Below are 22521 nucleotides of genomic sequence, written 5' to 3'. Positions count from 1 at the left end.
TGTCTTGTCTATTTAGTACATGGGCCCTTTGGGGCAGGGACTCTCTCTTATTATGAGTCTGTATAGTGCCTGGTACAACGAGGGCATCTAGGCAGTACTGGAACACAAATATGAATAAGGCAGCCATCCTCCTACATAGGAAGAGAAGTGATCTCAGTCCCATATCTAGTTCAGCCAGGCCTCTTCCCAGCTCTGGCCTCCCTTGTACTCCCTCAGGTCACTGATCTTGTAGCTTTTCAAGCCCAGCCTCTCCTTTCTGTCTCACATTGTCATATTCTACAAATCTGCATTCACGACCGCCACGACATGTGCTCTGCTGTGTGTCTCATGTGGATGGTTCTCTCTCAGCATCTGCTCTGATCCCGGCTCTCCTACTGACCCGCTGGGTAAGCCTGGGCAAGTCACTCCACCCGTTTCCCCTCTCATCTGTTACCTCTCTCGTCTATTTAGACTGTAAACCCTGTGGGGGCAGGGACTGTCTTTTACTCTGTGTTTGTACAGCACCTAGCACAGTGGGGGGCCTCATCTTGATTGGGACCCCTATGTGCCACCATCATACAAACAATTAATAAAGTATTAATAGCTAATAATAAATGGAAAGCCCTGATCATTGCTGATTAAGCAGCGCTACCCTATTACTTTACCACCTCAAATATTCCTTTAGGCTAATCTCATTGCTCTGGTCTTGGCTTTCAGTGTATTTCTGCCTCTTAAGGTAACAGTAAATGCCCCTTATTTTTATAGACCACCTTCCATATGAACATGCACACATATTACCACTGCACAGGACCGGCACTAGGGTTTTGAGCGCCCTAGGCAGACGGCAATTTTGCCGCCCCGCCCGCTGGTCCACCGGAGCCATGCGAGCAGCCGACCGTCCGCAGGCATGACTGCGGCAGCTTCACCGGAGCCGCAGAGCACCAGACCCTCTGCAGGCACCACTGCGGCAGCTCCACCGGAGCTGCCTGCCGCTCCCCTCCAGCGGCACCCTGACCCAGGGGGCCCTTGGGCTGCCGACTGCTGCAGCGGCGCCCTGACCCAGGGAACACCCTGGGCTGCCGGCTGCCGCGGAGGCGCCCTGACCCAGGGGATACCCTGGGCTGCTGGCTGCTGCCGGCAGCTCAGACGCCCTCTCTGTCCCAGCAGCAGCGGCTGCTCAACCATTTAAAAAAAAAATTGGGGGCGCTTTTTGGTGCCCCCAAATCTCGGCGCCCTAGGCAACTGCCTAGTCCGCCTAAATGGTTGCACCGGCCCTGCCACTGCACCAAAGATTTGACAGCAAGAGTAAACACGTCACATCTTGGGCTCTTATATACACAGAAGGGGAAAATGGATCAGCATGAAAGAAAGCTGAAGATCGTATGAGCGAGAAATCTTCTCACATGTACACTAACAGAAGGCTGGTGCAAATGATTAGAATACTTTTGTAAACCAAATGGTGATGCTGACAGGTAATTCACACATGGCAAAAAGGTGAAATCACAAAAAAAAATTAAAATTATATTTAGTTTCAACTAATTTAAACGGAAACTATCTAGCATCACACATAAATAATGCTATTTACTCAGGGTAAAATAAGTTGAGGTTGATTGCAAATTCAAAGAAATTCAATATAGTTTTAAGCTTTTGGGAATGCCTTCTGCACTCCATTTCCCTTGAGCACCCCCTAATAACTTGGCAGCTTTGTAAAGGATATATTGGAGGCAATCGGCTTCCTTAACTTAGAAGCCTGGTCAGCTGGAAATTGAAGAGTTGATTGTGTCTGCACTCCCCTTGGCTTCCTCGCCTTTGATGGTTTCATGCTCTGTTGTAGCTCAGCATCCTATCATAAGAGCCACTTGCCAGGCCTTCTCAGCAAGGGATAAAATTGCTGAACATATTGGAAGTTTCTTTTTTTCTATCAAGGACTCCTTGTAGCATAACCCTATGATTAACATTATTAAGCAGCCAGGTTCCTGCAATAGGTGGCTTTTATTGGGAACAATCACTTTAGGAGATCTACTAGAAGAGAATGAAATAATGCCCTATACAGAGTGCCTTAGCAAGAGTTCAGAGTTTCTAATTTGGACATTTTGAAACATCTGAGGCTTAAAATCTGGACAAAGCAACTTCTACAATCAGCTGTTTATTAAAAAAAACAAACCCAAAATGTCAGGGTTTGTTAAAAAGTGATTCATGGGGTAAGCAACAAAATGGACCGTCACAGCAGCCCTAATTTATACATTTTAAAGACACGCCAACAAAACTAACTGACCATTCTGAAAACGAGGGAGCATGCGAGTTTGTTCTTGCCATCAGCCTTGATCGATCAGTGTAGAGATACATCAGTATAGAAGTACTTGTGTCCAGCAGCTTGAGAGTTTCACAGTTATCTGTATTTATATACATACTTTTTATGACAGAATCGAAAGGCTAGCATCATTCAGAACACAGAACTGTTATCATCAGGCTGTCTGCCTCATTTACACATTTTTGGAATAAAATCTAGGCATCCCTTAGTGATGCCACATATCCAGACCAATATATTGCACTCACATTAATTATGCTTACAAATAGTACAGATTAAAGCTTTGAAATAATTGATCAGTTACTACCAATGATATTAAACAACTGTTTCCAATGGGAAGAGCTTCAGGAGCAGTGACTTTCCATTATGCAACAGCACCCATTGAAAAATATGACCACCATGCTGTCGTGTGTTTGTAGAGCAGCTTTTATCCTAAAGGGCCTTCAAAGTCCTTCCCAAATTATGCACAGAAAAGAACAACTAAAACATAGCACCTCTAGGGTGGGAAATGGCCATCATTCAGAACACAGCAGACTTCACAACAAATTAGTGTGAGGTAGTGAAAGAAGAATAGAAATTCTGGTCAAGGGCTGTGTCCTGCTGGTATGAAGTATGCCACCAGAGCATTAATGTCCATTCAGAGTACACATAACCTTGTTTTTTAAAGTTTAGAGACATTCACAATACAAACCTTGGTCCTTTCTTGTCTTAATGATTATGAACTCTTCTCTAGCACTTATCTCTCCTCAAAGTACTCGAACCAAAAGCTCATCTTTCTCTCCAGCCACTCTGAGCATGTCATCGCTGTTCAAAACTCTCCATTGGCTTCCATCTCTGACCACACCAGGTTCTAATAAGGTGACCACATGTCTCTGAAAATCCCATTTCACAAAATACAGGCCCAGATTCCTCAACTAATGTAAATCAGCCCATAAACCTGAATCCTCAGTTACTACTGAGGTGAATTTAAAGTTACATTCACTTCCAGGACAATGCAAAGGCGCCTTAGATTGACAGAAAATCAGGCTCGGAGTGTTTTGTCCTGGGTTTTGTAGACCCTGCAGACCAGCCATCTAAAGAGCTGTCATTCTTCACTTATATCTGGTGGGAGCTAAATGAGAGCCCGTTCCTGAGAGGAGCTGAGCGACTAGGTCTCCTATTGGCACAACCCTTCCCCAGTGTGCAGCAGGGGAGTGCAAGCTGCTCTGGCCCTTGAGATAGTACAGCTGGCTCCCCCTGCAGCTCCTTGAGATGGTACAGCTGGCTCCCCCTGCCACTCCTTGAGATGCTTTGTGGGGCCCAGGGGCTGGTGCCCTATGCTTGTAAAGTGCTGTAAGTGAGTTATAAGAACAACAACAGTAAACTGCACGGTGCTCAGCGTATCCACCTTATGTGAAGGAAAGGTTTGGAAAACCTTGCTGCACTTAATCTCTGGGTTCAGGCAGTCTAGGTAGTCCCAACTCAGCATTTAGACCATTAAGCCATCTCCTGCTAACCATGGACCCAACAGCACTACGTAACATACCCAAGATAAATTTGTCACTTTACAGATCTTTATGTAGACTTTGCTTGGGTGTTCTCTTAATCTCTTCACTCAATCTTTATAATTTCTAGCCTTCTTAAGGGCTTATAGCCTTATCTTAATGTTCTTGCAAACCAGATGCATGTAATGATATTCATTTCTGTGATTTTCCCAGCTGTTACAGTTCCTTTATGGTTTAATCTTCATTCCCCAGCTGCCGGCCCCATGCCCAGAGCTCCGTGCCAATCCCCAGCTGTGGCCTCAGCCTCTGCCGACTTACCCCTGTCTGCGTCCTCCCCTCCTGGAGCCATGGCCTGATCCTGGCCCCAGCTCTAGGAGGCGGTGGGGAGCGCAGACTGGGATAAGGAGGGGGGGCAGCACCACTGCCCTGGCTTCTGGTCCCAGTTGCTTTCTCCTCACATAGCTAGTTCCAGTGTCTGTTCCTCAGGCCTTCCATCCCAATCCCAGCCACTCCCAGTTCACCCACTCCTTATCTCCAGTCTTCTTGCGCAAACAATAGCAGTTCTCCCCCGCACACTGTGCTTCCTCTTCAGAGCTGTCTCCTCTCCCCCCTCACCTCCTTTGCCCTGCCCCTCTGGGCCTCAGTCCCAGATTACTTGCCTAACTAGTCCTAGTTTCTCCACCACCTACTGGTGTCCAGGACCCTGCCACCACCACTTTTCCTTCCCTGGCTCCCTGTTCCAGTCTTTTTGCCCAGCTAGTCCCAGTCCCTCCAGCTCCCAGTCCGGTCTCCTTGCCTAGACAGTTCCAGTCTCCTCCCTACCCTAGTTCCCACTCCCAGTGCCCCCTTCTTCTTATTCACCTCCAGTTCCAGTTTTGGCTCCTCCAACCTCTTTATCCCAGTCTACTTCTCATGCCCCTTCCCACTGTTCCAGCTCTTGTTTACTCTGCATTCAAATCAGGCAGATTCCTCCTCCAGGTAGCAACAGGTGAGGTGGGAGGGAGGTCACTGAAAACACAGGAGAGACTGTCTCCCTTTTTTCAGTTCAAGCACCCAGACTTGGTGTAGCCTTCAGCAGCCCAGAGCTTGCAATTACAAGGAACGTCCTGCTCAGCCCTGGGCTGGAGCATGCTGAGTGCAACTGGAATCTTTGGGGAATTTGCCTGCTAACACTTAGGAAATCTATTACTGAGTATGTGCAATCTATGATTTTTCAGGGGCTTGTAACTTGGCCAATCTTAGATGGATTTTCATGGGGATGACCAAAGGCACGTTCCTGACAAAGGCCACCCTGCTGCCAAATTTCAAATACCAGCTTCAAAGCATGGACGCGCTAGAGCTTTTCCAGTTAAAGGTTGCCAGAATTTTTTAACATGGACAAACAAATCATGGTCCTGATTTTGGAAACAGCTGAATCATTTTGGCTGAAATTAAGAAACCATAATCAGTCTGAGACAGCCACCTGGCAAGGAAAATGTCATCACAAATGGTTAAAGTTTGGCAAAGTTCTAAGCAATTGTAAAAAGGGCTTTCTAATGGGACATGTAGAGCAACCTTAATAACAGGAGGGACTGGAAGCACCGCCTATCATATGACACCGGTATGTCAATCCACTTATTTTGCAACAGAGTGAGAGCTTAAAAAATGTTCATGTTCTGTACCTTGTGTATTGCCCTGGGACTATTTAAAAATGATCAAGATAAGAATGCAATATGTTATCATTAGACATTTTCTAATTCATGTGCTTGGTAAGACACAGTCAATCTGATCTGAACACCAAGGAGCTTTTTAGATATTTTTTGTTAATCATTTGTCTCAGTAGGTGCAGGCACTCTAAGACTTATTTTTGGCTTGATAATGATAGTTTATAATCAGGGAGTAACCAAAAATACCTGTAAGCAAGAGTCCTCACACTTTGAGGAATCAAACTGGTCAGCAAGAGAGGGTTCAAGACCATCTGCCCTAGTTGCCCTTGACAGCTGCTCTGGTAACTGGCCAGTCTGAAGATCACAACTAGTTAGTGGAGGTAGCATTTTTGGCACTGGTTTCTCTCCCAGGGGTCAGTATAATGTCCATTTGGTTACAGACGCGCCAAAGACTAAATGCATGACCTCAGTCAGAGTTCACTGTAGACACAGAGAGCTGAGCCATGACCCCAGAAATAGTTCATCCTGCCTGCAGAAACAGGAAGGCATAGAATTACCTAGTGGATTAAAGTTACCGTCTTAGAAAAGGATGCTGAGTAAAATCAGCAACTGTTAATAAAAAAGAGCTTGAAAGCTTTCTGAAGAAGAGTGACTATAGCAAACACCCATATAGATTTTTTGGTATGATCTTTTCATCTGTGGTAACTTTAAGTTCACAGGCTGGAGGTAGGGTCATCTTGTCTGGCCTGCAGCGAGCCAGATTATATGTTCAACATCATAAGAAAAAAACGTCAGAGAACTGGTGAGTGGGAAGGGGGAAGGAGAATGGGGGGATATAACATATGGCATGTCAGCAGGATGGGATCTTTATACAACAGTGTTATTGGGGAAAATGAAGATTTCTTGTTAAATGATGATTTAGGTGAAAGAAACAGTGCAACTTGACCTAATGAATCTGGGGTATGGAGATATGGCAGACACCCGGTATAGACAATAGAATTAACTTTGAGTGTCCCATGTAGACAAAAGCCCCAAGACTCCAGCACTTAGGAACAGACTGCGGTCTGGCACATTAGCATGGGAAAGGAAGGCAGCATGAGGAATCCCCTCACTCCCTTGCACCAGCTACCCCCTATGGCTGCTGGCGGTGCAGAAGAAATAGGCCATGTGGAGCTGCAATGTCCCACTCTCACACAGGTGATGCGGGAGCTGGGCAGGAATGGGTGGTACCTTGGATTTGCCCCTACTCCCCAAATGTACCAGGTAACATAGCTGTGCCAGTGTGTCAGACAACTCCCTCCCCTGGGCAACAGGTAAATCAGGAGGGAGCCTGTGATTCTGAGATCCTGCTCTGGATTGTTCCCGGGGCTGCGTGACAATGCAGCCCCGGGAACAATGCACCTTACTCTGGGCTTGGGGTGCAGAGTCATGACTGAGCCCTTAACTCCCCACCAGAAGGCCACAAATCCCCACTGTCCCAAAGGAAACTTTACTTACTGTCCTTTAAACACAACCGTAATTAGAGACAGGAGACAAAGTCCTCCTCAATCCTTCTGCTGCAAACCAGAGATTACAGCAATTCAGCCATTAATCTCCACATATGGTCTACACAAGATCCTGCCCCCTTCAGAACACCTCATTCCCCTTCATAAGAGCATCATCCTGCAAACTTAACTCCAAGGTGACTTGGGGAAAAGGGCTTGTTACAAGACAAAGGGATGTAGCATTTAAAATAACCTCGGTAAGAGCCTGAGAAATCTGAGCTGCAGGCTTTTTGGCAGAGTGAATGACACCACAACTACCCCAAACAAGGAGAAGAGAGATATTTCATCCCCACCTGTGTGAGTGTATGGTTGTTATGATGACATTCTCTTTCAGGGAAGCCAGAAATTGCGCAGAGAAACCAGGAAACAAGCAGCGCCAATTTCTCTAGTTCTGTAGATGGGCATAATTGTCTCCATTCCTATTTAAATAGAAACTAATTGCATTTTTGAACAATGGATAAATACCATTTTTCCTCTATTGGTCGATCTTACAAAAGAACTTGGAGAGCTTTGCAGTTCACCAGAAATGGCTAATACAGGTAGTTAAATGAACCATTAATGGTCATCTGACAAAAGGCTTCCAATCTATTAATTAAGAAACTGCACCTGCAAATAATAGGTTTTAAAACATCCTTTTGCCTCAACCCTAAACTCCTTACACTGGGCATAAAGGGATTTGAACTTACATAACTGGAAAAAAGAGCAGTGATCCTTAAAGGCACAGTGTGACTAAGAAAATGCAGGCATAATATTTGGTATACTCAGTTGTGATAAGCTGAACACTGGGGGCAGAACAAAATACGCCATATGGGACCAGTGGGCACAAGTTCCATCTAAAAATCCTTAATTATTTATTCTTTTTGTTTAAAGGGGCTCTACATTGGGATGAGGGGGAAGAGAAAAATGTAGTTTAATTCATTGCCGAAAGTGACACAAAAAAAAAAAAAGGCAGCTATTGTCAGTTGATTTTTAGGGGAAATTTTCCAGGCAGATTCATTGTTATGCTGATCATAAATGTTACCCTGTCAGAGTATGTCCCAGGTTCTGGACAATGGGGAAACAAGATGATAGGCTGTAAGCAGGTAAAAACCTAAAACATTTGACGGTGCAAAAAGTGGATGAGAAATTATCAGAGGAATATGTGAGATCTGTACCAAAAATAAAAAGAAGATTCATAGCACAGGGCAATGAAAAATGGAAGATGTTCAGGCAAACCATTAGCTCAATGGCAAAGGAGACAATACTTTAGTGAAAAGACAGAACCAAAGATTGGGTTAGGGTCAAAACTTTGACCTAAAGAGAGATAAGGGAGCATAGATAATGGCTGGACTTTGAGAATCTCAGATTATATACTTCTAACTGGAGACACCAGCAGAAATGGGCAAATGTAATGGAGTGGGTGTGCGGATGCATTAGAAACTGGGCCAAACTGAAAAGTTCAAAGCCAAATCTGGATTCAAATTTTCCACAAGTTTGCAGAGAGTGGGAGGGTGAATTAGGTCCATCTCTAGAATGAATAAATAAAGTAGGAAAAATCTTATTAAAAATGTTCCGGGTGAAATCCAGTCCTCAACAAATGCAATTAAAAGCTCTTATTGACTTTAACTGGGGCCAGAATTTCACCTTCAGTTCTCAGTGAGTTAAATCGGATTTTACAGAGTGACTGCTCGTTCTAACATTTAACTCACTGAGAACTGAAGGTGAAAATCCTGGTCCCATTGAAATCAGTGGGGGTTTTACCACTGATTTTGTTGGCCCCAGGATATCATCCTTAGTTCTGAGTGAGTTAAATGTTAGAACAAGCAGTCACTCCATGAAATAACACAATTTATTTCAGCTGACCATTTTTAAAGGCACATCTTTGGACCACATATCAGTTGCTATGACTAAATCCACAGATTAATTTTCAGGCCTACTTTTTAAAGGATTTGCTGGATCTCATTGTTGAATAGCTTATGAGCACTGCCACTTAAGGAGACTCCAAATTATATTTGGCTGACAAACTTACACTTCCATTTTAGGATAATCAACTTAAACCTCTGACCACCTCCAATTCCTCCCCAACCTCTCAAATCCCCACAGCTGCACTTTTGTTAATGATATTTTATTATTTACGTCTGAGGTGAATTGGGGCAACTCCACAGATTTTATGGAATTTACTTTAGTAGTTACCTTATTGTTTATCTTCTAAGATTCATATTAGTTATTATCAATAATATTTTATCAAATGTAATTATATACAATGCATTTTGCAATACACCTCCAATGATCATATATACTACTATTATCTATCTATGCACACAGAGTCATCCTCCATATTCTATCATTATCCATTCAATGATCATATAGTGTAGATCCAAAGCACACCGAAGTCAATAAAAAGACTTCCATTAACTTCAATGGGATTTGAACCAGAACCATATTTAGCGTGTTCTCCTGTAAGTGTGCAAGATAATACACAAGGCAAAAAGTTAGAGATATTCCTATTGGAAACGTATTCTAAATTGTGTTGTCCCATGAGATCCTAGAATCTGTATTCAGCAACCTAGAACTTATTATGGACTTAAGTTACCCTCAGAATTAATAGTTGCTAAGATCAGTATCAAAAAGAACCAGTTTAAGGAACTGGCAATACGTAATCAAGTTAAACATTGTGGATTGCCCTAATAAAGTGACCCGACAAATACAGCCCTGGAGAATGACAAAGGATTTCAGGGAGGTAAAGGCCTCGTCCACACTAGCATTTTTTTCAGTGTTTCCCACTGTTGCACTACCCCAGGCAGCTCTACCGGTGTTAGTTATGGGAAAGCATTACTGTAAGCTGGGCACTGTTGTTTTTACTACTGTATTGTGTAACCCTGGTCAGAGCAGGTCTAGTTGACATGAAGATTAAAATGACAGTGGCTGCTGGGAGCTGGGTTAAACTTTGTAATTTTAAAACACAACTGTCAAAGCCAGGAAATTCAGTTAGTTCTACCTGAAACAAAAACAAATCCCCCAACACTCAGAAATATTAGTCTGGAAATAAGATACTCCCAAACAATTTACTTATCACCACCTCCCTCGTCTCTTTCATGATCTAATTTGACATGAAAACCATTTAGCGGCTCAACAGCTTGACAATATATGGGTAAAAATGTATGATGAAAATGGAAAGAACTGTTGCATTATGCACAGTTGAGTGATTTGCCTGAATAGAGTGTCAGTAAAAATGGAGGGAGAGATTTCCCACTACCTTTACGCACATTAAGTAGTCCCTTACTTCTGAGTAGTCATATTGATGTAATCAAATCAGGGAGTAAAATATGGTCAAGGCAAAAAAGGGTGGCAGTCTATAACTCCAAGTAAGGGCCAGAGGATATGGCCAAGTACTTTTTAAAGGAAAAATGGGCCATTATGCACTGTATAATAATTACATTTCTTCCAACTTTTATGGAGAAAATCCTCACACTTGTCTGAAAATGCTGATCTGCAAGGTTAGACATTGTCTGCCCCTTTTCTAGATGATCTTCCAGCTTGGAGGCTGTGTGTATATTCTGTATTAATTTCCTTTCTCCTAAATATGCATTTTAATCAGTATGAGCCATATGTTCCCATGGCCTGTGCCCTGAAAAGCATAGCAACTTACTACAAAAACTGCTTTGAAATCCTGAGGACAAGCCAACACCTCCTACTTGGTAGGATGCCATGTCGACTTACAACACAGGCATCATCTCACGCAGACAAAGCCTAACAGTCTCAAAAAGTACAAATGAAAAGGTGGCTGATGGAAATGGGGGAGAAATGAGGGTAAAGCCAAACATATGATTGATACCTTAGGGAGAGAGGAAAACAACATAATTTATTACATAACAGAGAGAGCATGTTAATTGTGCTCAGAGCTATAACTTATGACTGGCATATTCATGCAATTTGCAATGTGACAATAGGAAAAGTTTCAGTGGGTTACCAAGCACACAGGTGGAGATGTGCAAATGGTGGAGATGTGTGGATTTCATCACAGCCTATATTAATAAAAGAGCTGCTAAATGACTGCTAAACTACTCCTATTTAGGAACAGGAGCAATGGCTAAGAGATGTGACTAAGCAACTTATTAGCATAAGGATCCACTTAAAACACTGTGCCACTCTAGAATCAGACAGAACCACAGCCATGATGCCTTGATAGCCTCATCAAATATTAGTGGGTTCTTCCTCTATATCTGTGAAGGTCACTTCTGGAATGCTCCTGTCTTTGGAAGGAGGGATACCTCAGTGGTTTGAGCATTAGCCTGCTTAAACCCAGGGTTGTGAGTACAATCCTCAAGGAGACTGTTTAGGGAACTGGGGTAAAAATCTTCAAATTGGTCCTGCTTTGAGTAGGGGGTTGGACTAGATGATCTCCTGAGGTCCCTTCCAACCCTAGTATTCTATGATTCAGATGACCAGCATTTGTGAAACAAAACACTGAGGTTAGAGTTCAAGCTCATGTCTCCCATGTGCAACACTAGCTCATGAGTTCTCATCTTGGAGGTCATGACCCTCAGATTGGTTGCAAAAAGGGATCACAACCAACTTGCCCCTCTCATATTTAGATGAGAGGTAGGTCCTGGTAGAAAAGTGGAAATTAAATTCACTGCACAGGACCATTGGAAAACATGTATTTATATATTACAATTATTTGTAAAAAAGCAAGACAAAATGAAACAATAGAGAAGAAGACTGGGGCTAGGTTCCCTGATAAGTGAAGAGGTTTGACAGAGAAGAAAATGATCTTGCTCCTGTTTTCATTCAATTTATTTGTCTTTCCCCTCTTTGAGGCATGACATTTCAGGAGGAAAAAAGGACTTTGATCAACTAAGAGTAGCTCAAAAAATAAAAAATGAATAGAACTCATATTGCTGCTTTAATTGTAACATTCCTTTACCCTCTTGTAATTATGTAGCCATCAGGACCTGTCTAGTCCTCTTCACCAACCCACAATACATACTCATTTTTTTGTAGGGCTTATAAAACCCACCTGGTACTCACAAATACTCAAATTCTTCAAACTTGTGAGCCAAGATACATCTCCATTAACAGCAAGGGAAACAATACTGGAGGAGCACTTGAATAGCTCAACACATCATTTTTGGAGATAGATTTCCTCCAAATTCAGAGAAAATTTCTTCTCAAACAAAATTTTTAAAGAAGTATCCATAAGGTGTCCTATCTTATGTCTTCTGATCAAAAACAATAGTAAGAAAGATTTAAAAAAATATATGTGAAGGACTTTATATTGTGTTGGAGCTGGTCACAACAGCATACACACAACAACACACTTGCACTCTAATAGAAAACCTTAGTGGTGACATCAGCAATACCATGGCAGAATACTCTCCCCATATATGGAGTAGTGTGACAGTCAGATGTGCCGATCTGTTGATACAAGTGTATCTGAGATTGTGCTTAATGTTTTGCACAAACATGTAAGTTTGATGAAGTTGAGTGAAAGCCTTATGGAGCTTGTTAGCTCACTGTAGGCAATGCAAAAGTGGTAAAAAACGCAGGAAGCTTTTCCGTTAACATCTTGTTTCCATGCTTCTTGTTTGCACAGGCACACCCACCCCACCTAGCATGAGCCCACAGCAGCCCAAATGGTCATTTTGGCTGATATGGGATTTCCCAGTTTCTCTGTTATTGGGGCAGGAAAAATAAAGGGTTGTTACCCTGATTATGTGAATCAAGGCCAGTGGAACTGTTTTATAACAGAGAGACTTGCCATCAACTCAGTAGCACTCGCTAGACAAGAGACGTGGGTTCCAAAACCCAGTGAATAGAGAGAGGCTGGGGACAAATATTTGTACCTGGTGGTGTGGGCCCCTTTTTTGGGCCAGAAACAGCAATTGCACCTCCTCCTCTCTCCATTGTGGAATATCATAGCTAATTTTGATTCCATTAGGAGTCTAGTTACAGGCTGCTGAGTTGAATTCACTTTGGGCCAATGGTGCACCAACAGTGAGGCTCCCCTACTACAAGCTGAAATCACTAAAGAGCTAAAATTACTAAGAGCTGAAATCACTGAGTGCTGTGTTAAGTAGTCAAGTATCAGAGGGGTAGCTGTGTTAGTCTGGATCTGTAAAAGCAGCAAAGACTCCTGTGGCATCTTATAGACTAACAGAAGTTTTGGAGCATGAGCTTTCGTGGGTGAATACCCACTTCGTCGAATGCATGTAGTCGAAATTTCCAGGGGCAGGTATATATATGCAAGCAAGAAGCAGGCTGGAGATAACGAGGTTAGTTCAATCAGGGAGGATGAGGCCCTCTTCTAGCAGTTGAGGTGTGAAAACCAAGGGAGGAGAAACAGGTTTTGTAGTTGGCAAGCCATTCACAGTCTTTGTTTAATCCTGAGCTGATAGTGTCAAATTTGCAGATGAACTGAAGCTCAGCAGTTTCTCTTTGAAGTCTGGTCCTGAAGTTTTTTTGCTGCAGGATGGCCACCTTAAGATCTGCTATTGCGTGGCCAGGGAGGTTGAAGTGCTCTCCTACAGGTTTTTGTATATTGCCATTCCTAATATCTGATTTGTATCCATTTATCCTTTTCCGTAGAGACTGTCCAGTTTGGCCGATGTACATAGCAGAGGGGCATTGCTGGCATATGATGGTGTATATTACATTGGTGGACGTGCAGGTGAATGAACCAATGATGGTGTGGCAGATCTGGGTAGGTCCTGTAATGGTGTCTGCCCACATATCTACACCAGCGACATCATCCATGAAAGCTCATGCTCCAAAACTTCTGTTAGTCTACAAGGTGTCACAGGACTCTTTGCTGTGTTAAGTAGTGTGTGTGTGTGTGTGGGGGGGTTTGACGATATATTGCTGAATGGTGAGTGGAGTGGAGCGGAGCAGCTGGCAGAGCAGAGCAGTTTGCAGGATGGCTGGAGTGGCTCACGGGGCAGCTGGTGGAGTGGAGCGGAGTGGCTGGCAAAGCAAAGCAGTTCGCAGGATGGCTGGAGTGGCTCACAGGACGGCTGGTGGAGTGGAGTGGCTGTCAGAGTGGAGCGACTGGCGGAGTGGCTCGTGGTGAAGGCTGCAGCAGAACCCCAGAGAGAGGCGGGGCAGTTGGCCTTGGACCATGTTAGGTGCCCCTTCACACCCCTGCCTGCCCCCCCTTTCCACCCAGGCTGAGAGGTAAACTCTGCAGATAAACTTTTGAACTCAGGGGCTGCACTGACCAGGGACAGAGACTTTTGGGGTGTTGGACTTTTGGGACTTTGGGTAATTTTTGGGTTGCTGGACTCAAGAACCAAAGGGAAAGGAAGCGGCCCAATTTGCTGGGATGGGTGATGCTCACAGTTTGGTCTATGAACCCTAGTTGTGGTGTTTTCCCAATTTAATGCTGACCGTTTACCTCATGTTATTAAAGATATTTTGCTACACCAAGGCTCTGTGCGTGCGAGAGGGGAAGTATTGCCTCTTTGAGGGACCCAGGGGTGTGTGTAAGACTTTCCCAGGTCACTAGGTGGGGGCTTGAGCTGGTTTTGTGTTGTGTTGTTGGGAGGGGACCCCTATGTACTGAACGCGGCCCTTGCTGCTATCAACTCGGCCTGGCAGAAGGGTTACATAAGATGCTCATCACTAGCATTTGGAGCACAATGGATCAGCTGAAGCAGAATCCTATATACTCTTTCTGTGAGAAAGACTAGAGAATTCTCCTCTTTGGTTGTTAAAATAGGCGCTAGCATTTCTTAAAGGAAGCCACTCTGTGAAAATGACACACATATTCAGGCAGTAGTTTAACTTGAATTATGAGATTCCCACTGTAACCCCTATTTGGCTTTGTAGATTCCCTTATGTTATTTAAGGAGTTAGTGTCCAGTATATCTTTGCCCATTGAAAATAGTTAAAAATTCTAGACACAGATTGACTTGGAGTGGGAATGTAGGGAGCCAAGCTAATATAAAATGATGGGAGGGTGCTTGTTTGGTAAGTACTAAAACAGTCACAGTTGTATATATCTAGCGGTTCTTCATGATCATTTATGGTCATGCTTATTATGTAGTATATAACTAGTTGTAAGGACAGTACATAAATGTATCTTACTTTATATATACTCCCCTATATGCATTCGCTCCCTGCTATTTTTTTTAACGTTAACAAAAATATTATAACAAAAACAAAAAAGCCTAACTCCAGAGAAGAAGGTTGGTCTTGTGGTTAAGGCACTGACCTGTGGTTTTGGAGAGCTGGGGTCAAAGCTGGTCACTTAATCTTTCTGGGCCTTAGTTCCTTGTCTGTAAAATGGGGAGAGTAGCGCTTCCTGTTATCCATCCTTTGCCTGTCTTGCCTACTCAAGCCTCAGTTCTGCAAGCACACATGCTGAACTTTCTCACATGAGTAGTCTCATGGAAGGCCAAATGAAAGAGATAGTCAATGCGACGACTCATGTGAGTAAAGTTAAGCTGATCTGTGTTTGCAAGACAGGGGCCTTAAACTGTAAACTCTGTGGGGCAGAAACTTCCTCTGACTATGTATATGTACAGCACCTAACCCCATGGCGACTTCAAATTTGGTATTGGCCTCTGGATGCTAATGTAATTCAGATAATATATTTACTGCCATGCATGCCCTAGTTATATAAATATAGAAAATATTAAAAACAAATACTATTTGTTTTGCCTTTTCTGTGAGAGGGTCTCTCTGAGCTTATTCATGGAGGCCATTTTCCCGCTAACAAGCAGGAGGCACTGTAGGAGACATTAAGACAGGAAGAAGCCTCTACTCTGAAGGAAATTAATTAAAAGTCAATATTACATCCAAAAGATTCTTGTTTAGGGGGTGAGAAATTTTACAGGATGACTGTTGACAGAAGGGTGATGGAGTTACAATGTGGCTTTCGGTGCGCAAGAGTGAAGAATTTCACCTTCAGTTATGAGGCCTGAATTAAGATATTTGACTTTTAGCTGGAAATTAGTAAATGCATCCAGTTGCCTTCAGTTTAGAGCTAATATACACTGAAGTAATTGGAGATGTGCATCTTTCTCCTGTGGGTTCAGAAAATCATGTCAAATTGCACTGAGTTGAATACATTCTGCTTTCAGTTTGGCTGGTGCAAAGCCATGGGCTTCAATCAGAAATGAAAGGAAAATTTGGTCCAATATATATTTTTTTCTTCTGTTTCATTACCATCTTTATATACCCATCTGATCTAAAGGAACCTTGATAGATGTATTTTGAGACTTTTGCTATTTAGTTACACGGGAAGGATATACAATTGAAATGACAATAAAACAATGTAAAAAAAATGGTCATGAGTGGTCAAGTTCTACTCTCGTTTATACCAGTCTGAATCCAGAGTAACTCCACCAACTTCCACAGATTTACACTGCTGTAACTGAGTAGAATTTGACTCAATCAAAAATCATTCACATTGATTTCAATGCAGCTATACCACTGAGAAATTAGCCCCAGTTTGTGGTCCTGAGATAACTCCATGGAGTGCACTAGGAAATCACTTCTGAGCTATGCGGAAAAAAATACATTGTGTCTCCATTATATATGAGCAAATATTGTTCAAACGCTCAAATTTATTGATTTATTTCGATTTGATTTAAATGTTTAGATTTAATACACACAAAACCCCTTGTCCAGGCTCTAGGTGCCCTTAATATTCAAATGTTAATTTCACAATCATTAAGAAGCAAAGGTGCTGCACACTCAAAAATCCCATTGAAATCAGGGGGTGTGAGATGCTCAAGCACCTTTGAAAAAAATCAGGCCATAGAACAGCAGAACATTCCATTCCTGCTCATATACACAGCAAACACAAAATAAACCAAAGCAAAATCTCCCCTCACTCACATTTTCAAAACAAACCTCACCCACAAACTTCTAAGCTATTAGATACCTGCTCAAAGAGATAAATTCTGTAGCATCTCTTGAAGATCAAGAGATTCATGCTAGTTCAGACCAAGGAATGGGCCGTGAATTTCAAAATCCAGGGACTGTCACAGAGAACGCCTGCCAGCTGGTTCTCTTTCTCTGAGGTTGCTCCAGCTTGTGCACTGATCTCAGCTGTGGCAGTTCAGCAGCGGAGAGAGGTGGTCTCTCAGGTGGGAAGCCCCCAGGCCATTTAGAGCTTCATAAGTCAAAAACTACACCTTGCATTCTTCTACCTGTGAGCCAATGGATAACCAGTACAGATCATGGTGTGCTGACATCATACACTTGATAATCCATCTCCTGCATTTTGGACTAACTTCATCTTCTGAAGCAATGTAACATGTAGCTCCATGCAGAGTGCATTGCAAGTGTCTAGTCTAGAGGAGACAAAAAGTGCAGATCCCAGTAGCAAGAGAAAAGGAAGCAAATCTCTTTGCTGAAGACAGATGGCAAATAGCAGTTTTGGTCACTGGAAGTCTAACCAGGGTCTAAGATGAAAACTTTTGAAAGATGGGATAGCTGAACACCCTCCATCAAAGGAGCTGGTATAATCTCAGCCAAATACTCGAACTGCAATTCTTACCCACTTTTACCACTGCAGCTTTATCCAGATTGAGTCTAGACTACTCCCTGTCATCTATACCATGGGCTCATCCAGACACTGGAAAAAAACACTTCATGACAACATGCTCTAGCTCAGGGGTCGGCAACCATTCAGAAGTGCTGTGCCAAGTCTTCATTTATTCACTCTGATTTAAGGTTTTGCGTGCCAGTAATACATTTTAACGTTTTTAAAAGGTTTCATTCTATGTCTATAATATAGAACTAAACTATTGTTGTATGTAAAGTAAATAAAGTTTTTAAAATGTTTAAGAAGCTTCATTTAAAATTAAATTAAAATTCCGAGCCCCCCCGGACCGGTGGCCAGGACCCGGGCACTGTGAGTGCCTCTGAAAATCAGCTCGCGTGCCGTCTTCGGCACCTGAGCCATAGGTTGCCTATCCCTTCTCTAGCTGTTCATCCGCACAATACAGGATTAATGCAGGAATCACTGGGTGAATACTGGGTTGGTGTTAGGCAGAAGGTCGGACTAGATGGTCATAATGATCCCTTGACCTTAAAAGCAATGAATATATATGATTTGAGCAACAGAAATCAAGTCCAGATGCTGACCCATTAGGACCACATATGTTTTAGTTTTTATTCCTGAATAAGCTTCACCAAAATAAACTAGTCTTTATAAAAAACCTTGTATGGTTCAGTTTTATTACTCCGAGTGTGATTTTTTTTCCTACTAGATTTCAATTTGACTAGCTATAGTCACAGACCGATGCTTGAGGTTTTTCTAAGGGTCTGAAAGTACTGGCACAATAAATAGACATATGTATTATCTGGGGTGGTTTTAAGGCTAACTTGCGTTTTACCCCCTTCTGCAATGCAGAAGATTGTTCCATTTGCTACACTGCTCTCTGCTCCAGCACAAGAGTAACTCCTAGACACACATAAAGAGGATGCTTGGCAGATGCAGGATCAAAATGCCAAGTTCTGGAATGTATTTTTTTAGCAGTGGCATCTGGGGCTATTGATGGCTCCCTGACTGGTTCCTTATTTTTGTATGGTCTCTTGGCTGACACCAGTGCTGGCAGTGCTGCCAACCACAGAACTGCCTAGGGGCTGAAATAAGGTTCTGCCTGTTCCCATAAGCTGTCTTCACACTGCTTTTGCTGAATGCTGACTAAGGTGAGCTCACCCCTTGGGAAAGGTTCTGTGCAAACATCTTACAAGATCCACCATCAAGACTCTTTTTATGGAAGAACATGGCCCTGTGTATGTTTGTGCAGTATGTGTATGGTGTGGATTTGCTGTAGCATTGGACTTTAAGCTATCCCATCTGGATCTCTTATCTGTGTGGTAACCCTAGTTTTCTTGTGACAGAAGGTCTACCTCTCTGCTACTGAAAAACCAAAACCACAAGAAGTGTTTTTATTAAACTTGCATGCATTTAAGCCATTTCTTTGAACCCTTACAATTCAGCACAGTGTTCACTGGCTGTGAATGTCTTCATCTGGATTTAAAAGGTAGGAACAATGTAATGCACTTAAATCCCTTAACTGGAAATTTCTTGCCTTTCATTTGTTTAGCCACAGTAGAGAAAAGACTAGTCACAAAACTTTCCTCTGTACTTAAGAAGATTTAGCCTTTGAAGTAATAACAACAATGCTACTGTAATAGAAATAAAGCCTGCACTTCTTACACTGAGCATATTTTCTCCTGAGAAATACACTGCAATTGCACTTATAAAATGGGACTTGTGAAGCAGGATGGCTTCCCTGCTCTACTCTATGTTGAACTTTTACAAGCAAACCATAAACACATAGATACCAAAGAGTTAATTTGTGTTTTTAAACCTCCTTCCCAATATCCTCTCTCATTCCTGCATAAAATCCCCATGTCCAGACATCAAATCAGTAAACCCTGTTGCCTGTCAGAGAATACAATGTCAGGCCATTAGTATGTTAATAAGTCCGGAGGGTGACAGGTGGCCTACTAGACAGCTCAATTAAGCTGCTCATTAAACACACGCTAACGAACAGCCAAGGCAGGGCCTGAACAGCACCATTCTGTAATGACATGATGTCAGAGCGAACAAATGAGGAAAAATAACAAAAACATTACAGCAGTGACAGACGCCACTAATAAGGACCCCTTGCACTACATCAGCCCTCAAATCAATGAGCAACAGGGATCAAAAAACTCGACCCAACATTCTCAGGGGACAGAATACAGCAAGATTTTTTTGGTCAGTTTTTTTTTTTAACTAAAATTATCACAGAATATCACAAATTAACAGTGGGGAGAAATAAAGAGACAGAATTTATTCTCTGTAAGACACAGTTACAAAATCTGAAAAATGTGCAATATAGGGTTTGAATGAAAATTATTATTTAATGGGATCATCATTTAAATTTGATTGATATCTTTTTTTTGCACGTAAGCTAACAGGTTTGAATTATTTACTGTACCTGCTCTGCCTACTTACTCAGCATAGGTCATGTTATCATTTAAAGAACATGTAGCTAACCTTTTAAGTGCAGATTTGTAGTTATTATTTTTAAAAAGGAGACTTCTAGCAGCTGGTAGAGAATTCTATCATTTTCAAGTAAGGGGTTTCCTGTGTAATAAATTCAAGAATCCAACTGGTGCTGAAATGACATTTAAGTTCCACATTGCTAAACTAATAGGCTGGCTGACCATTATAAGGTCATGACCTTAACTCTTATCCAAGTTGCAGAACTGTGTTACACTGAGGTATCAATTCTTAATGTATTTCCTTAAAGGTCTAACTCAAGATTTACACTAATAACACAATAATAAATTTGACCGGCACAGTCAATTTGTAGCAATAACTTTACTGGAGAACTAGAAGATCTGTTTAAAAGCTATTAGAAGATGGAGGGAAACAGCTGCAATAGAAGCAGGTTTACAGAAGCAAATTATATTTAGAAAGTCCCCACCAAACTCCTGTGATTTTTACCAAATACCAGCCAAATTCAGCCCCCAATATAAACTAGTGTAGGAAAGTTTGAGTTCCCATTACCCTGCACCTTGAATATACCACTGCAAAGTGGGCGTAAAAGGCTGCCAAATCAAAATGGTTGAGGTTTGTACTCACTTGGCAGTAGGGCAAATGACTACATCAAAGTGCAACACAATGGAAAATCAGGCCCAGGGACTGCAACTCCAATGGGACACACTCACCTATGATCTGAACAATGGTGCAAGGTGGACATCAGGTGTGAGATGAGTTTTAAGAGACAAAATAGCATGTCTTGAACCAATATGGTGATGTAAACTGAGTGGAAGCGAGGGCTTATCTACGGTTTTTGTACTGCTCTCACTTTATTGGTTTAGAAACGGTAAGTTCATGGATATAAATTATACTCTTTGTATGACATAACTGCATCCACACTAAGCAGTTGTATTGCTTTCTAAACTGATACAGTTAAATTGGTACAAAGCTTATGTGCAGACCAGCCTTTGTGTGTCAGTGGCCAAATTAAAATTAGTCACAGCCCCAGTTGTGGTGAATTTAGGTCTGTGGGCAGAAGGGATTGTAGCTGGAAAAATAAATGGGTAAAAACAGATCTTTCCCTATACACTTAAGGTCAAATTCTCTGCTGGCATTACAGGATGAAATTCCATTGAAGTCAGTGAGGTCGCGCCCACTTCCACCACCAGCAGAGAATTTGGCCCTTTCTCTCTGATTAGCTGTTTTTGCTGATACACCTTCCTTCCATTCTACTGGTGGCCGTTGCACAAGGACTGAAAGACAAATCAGTGCAGGTTACATTACTTTACTACTTGAGCCCATTGCACTATATGTGTAGCTCATTTACATGACCATTTCTGCTATAGAAACATAGAAATGCAGGACTGGAAGGGACCTTGAGAAGACATTAAGTCCAGCCCCCTGCTCAGAGTCAGAACTAAATAAACCTAGACCATCCTTGACAGGTGATTGTCTAACCCAGTGTTTATCAACCGGGGTACGTGTCCCCCGGGGGTACTCAGTGTTCTTCCAGGGGATACATCAACTCATCTAGATATTTGCCTAGCTTTACAACAGGCTATATAAAAAACACTAGAAAAATCAGTACACACTAAAATTTCATACAGGCAATGAACTGTTTGTACTGCTGTGTCTACTATATACTGAAATGTAAGTACAATATTTATATTCCAATTGATGTATTTTGTAATTATATAGTAAAAATGAGAAAGTAAGCAGTTTTTCAGTAACAGTGGGCTGTGGTACTTTTATATTTTTATGACTGATTTTGTAAGCAAGTACTTTTTAAGTGAGGTGAAACTTGGGGCTACGCAAGACAAATCAGACTCCTGAAAGGGGTAAAGTAGTCTGAGAAGATTGAGAGCCATTGATCTAACCTATTCTTAAAACTCTGCAAGGATTGGGATTCAACAACCTCCTTTGGAAGCCTATTCCAGAGTTTAACTACCCTTATAGTTAGAAAGTTTTTCCTACTATCTAACCTAAATCTCCCTTGCTGCAGATTAAGTTCATTACTTCTTGTCCTGCCTTCAGTGGACATGGAGAACAACTGAGCAGTTCTCTTTATAACAGCCTTTAACATATTTAAAGACTGTTCTCAGGTCCCTCCTCAGTCTTCTTTTCTCAAGACTAAACATACCCAGCTGTTTTAGCCTTTCTTGATAGGTCAGGTTTTCTAAACTTTTTAACCTTTTGTTGCTCTCCTCTGGACTTTCTCCAATTTGTCCACATCTTTCCTAAAGTGTGAAGCTCAAAACTGGACACAGTATGACAGCTGAGACCTCACCAATGCTGATTAGAGTGGGACAATTACCTCCCGTGTCTTATATATGACACTCCTGTTAATACGTGCCAGAATGATATTAGCCTTTTTAGCAATTGTGTCACATTGTTGGATCACATTCCATTTCTGATCCACTATAACCCCCACATTCTTTTCAGCTGTGCTATCACCTTATTAGCCGGTTATTCCCCATTTCGTAGTGGGGATTTGATTTTTCTTTTCTTAAGTGTAGCACTTTGCACTTGTCTTTATTGAAAATCACTTTCTTTGGGAGATATGAGATGCATGCCCACTTGAATACTT

This window comes from Gopherus evgoodei, chromosome 1, assembly GCF_007399415.2.
Source record: "Gopherus evgoodei ecotype Sinaloan lineage chromosome 1, rGopEvg1_v1.p, whole genome shotgun sequence".
Lineage (NCBI taxonomy): Eukaryota > Metazoa > Chordata > Testudines > Testudinidae > Gopherus > Gopherus evgoodei.
The sequence above is the reverse complement of the archived record's forward strand: the minus strand, read 5'-3'. Positions refer to the sequence as shown.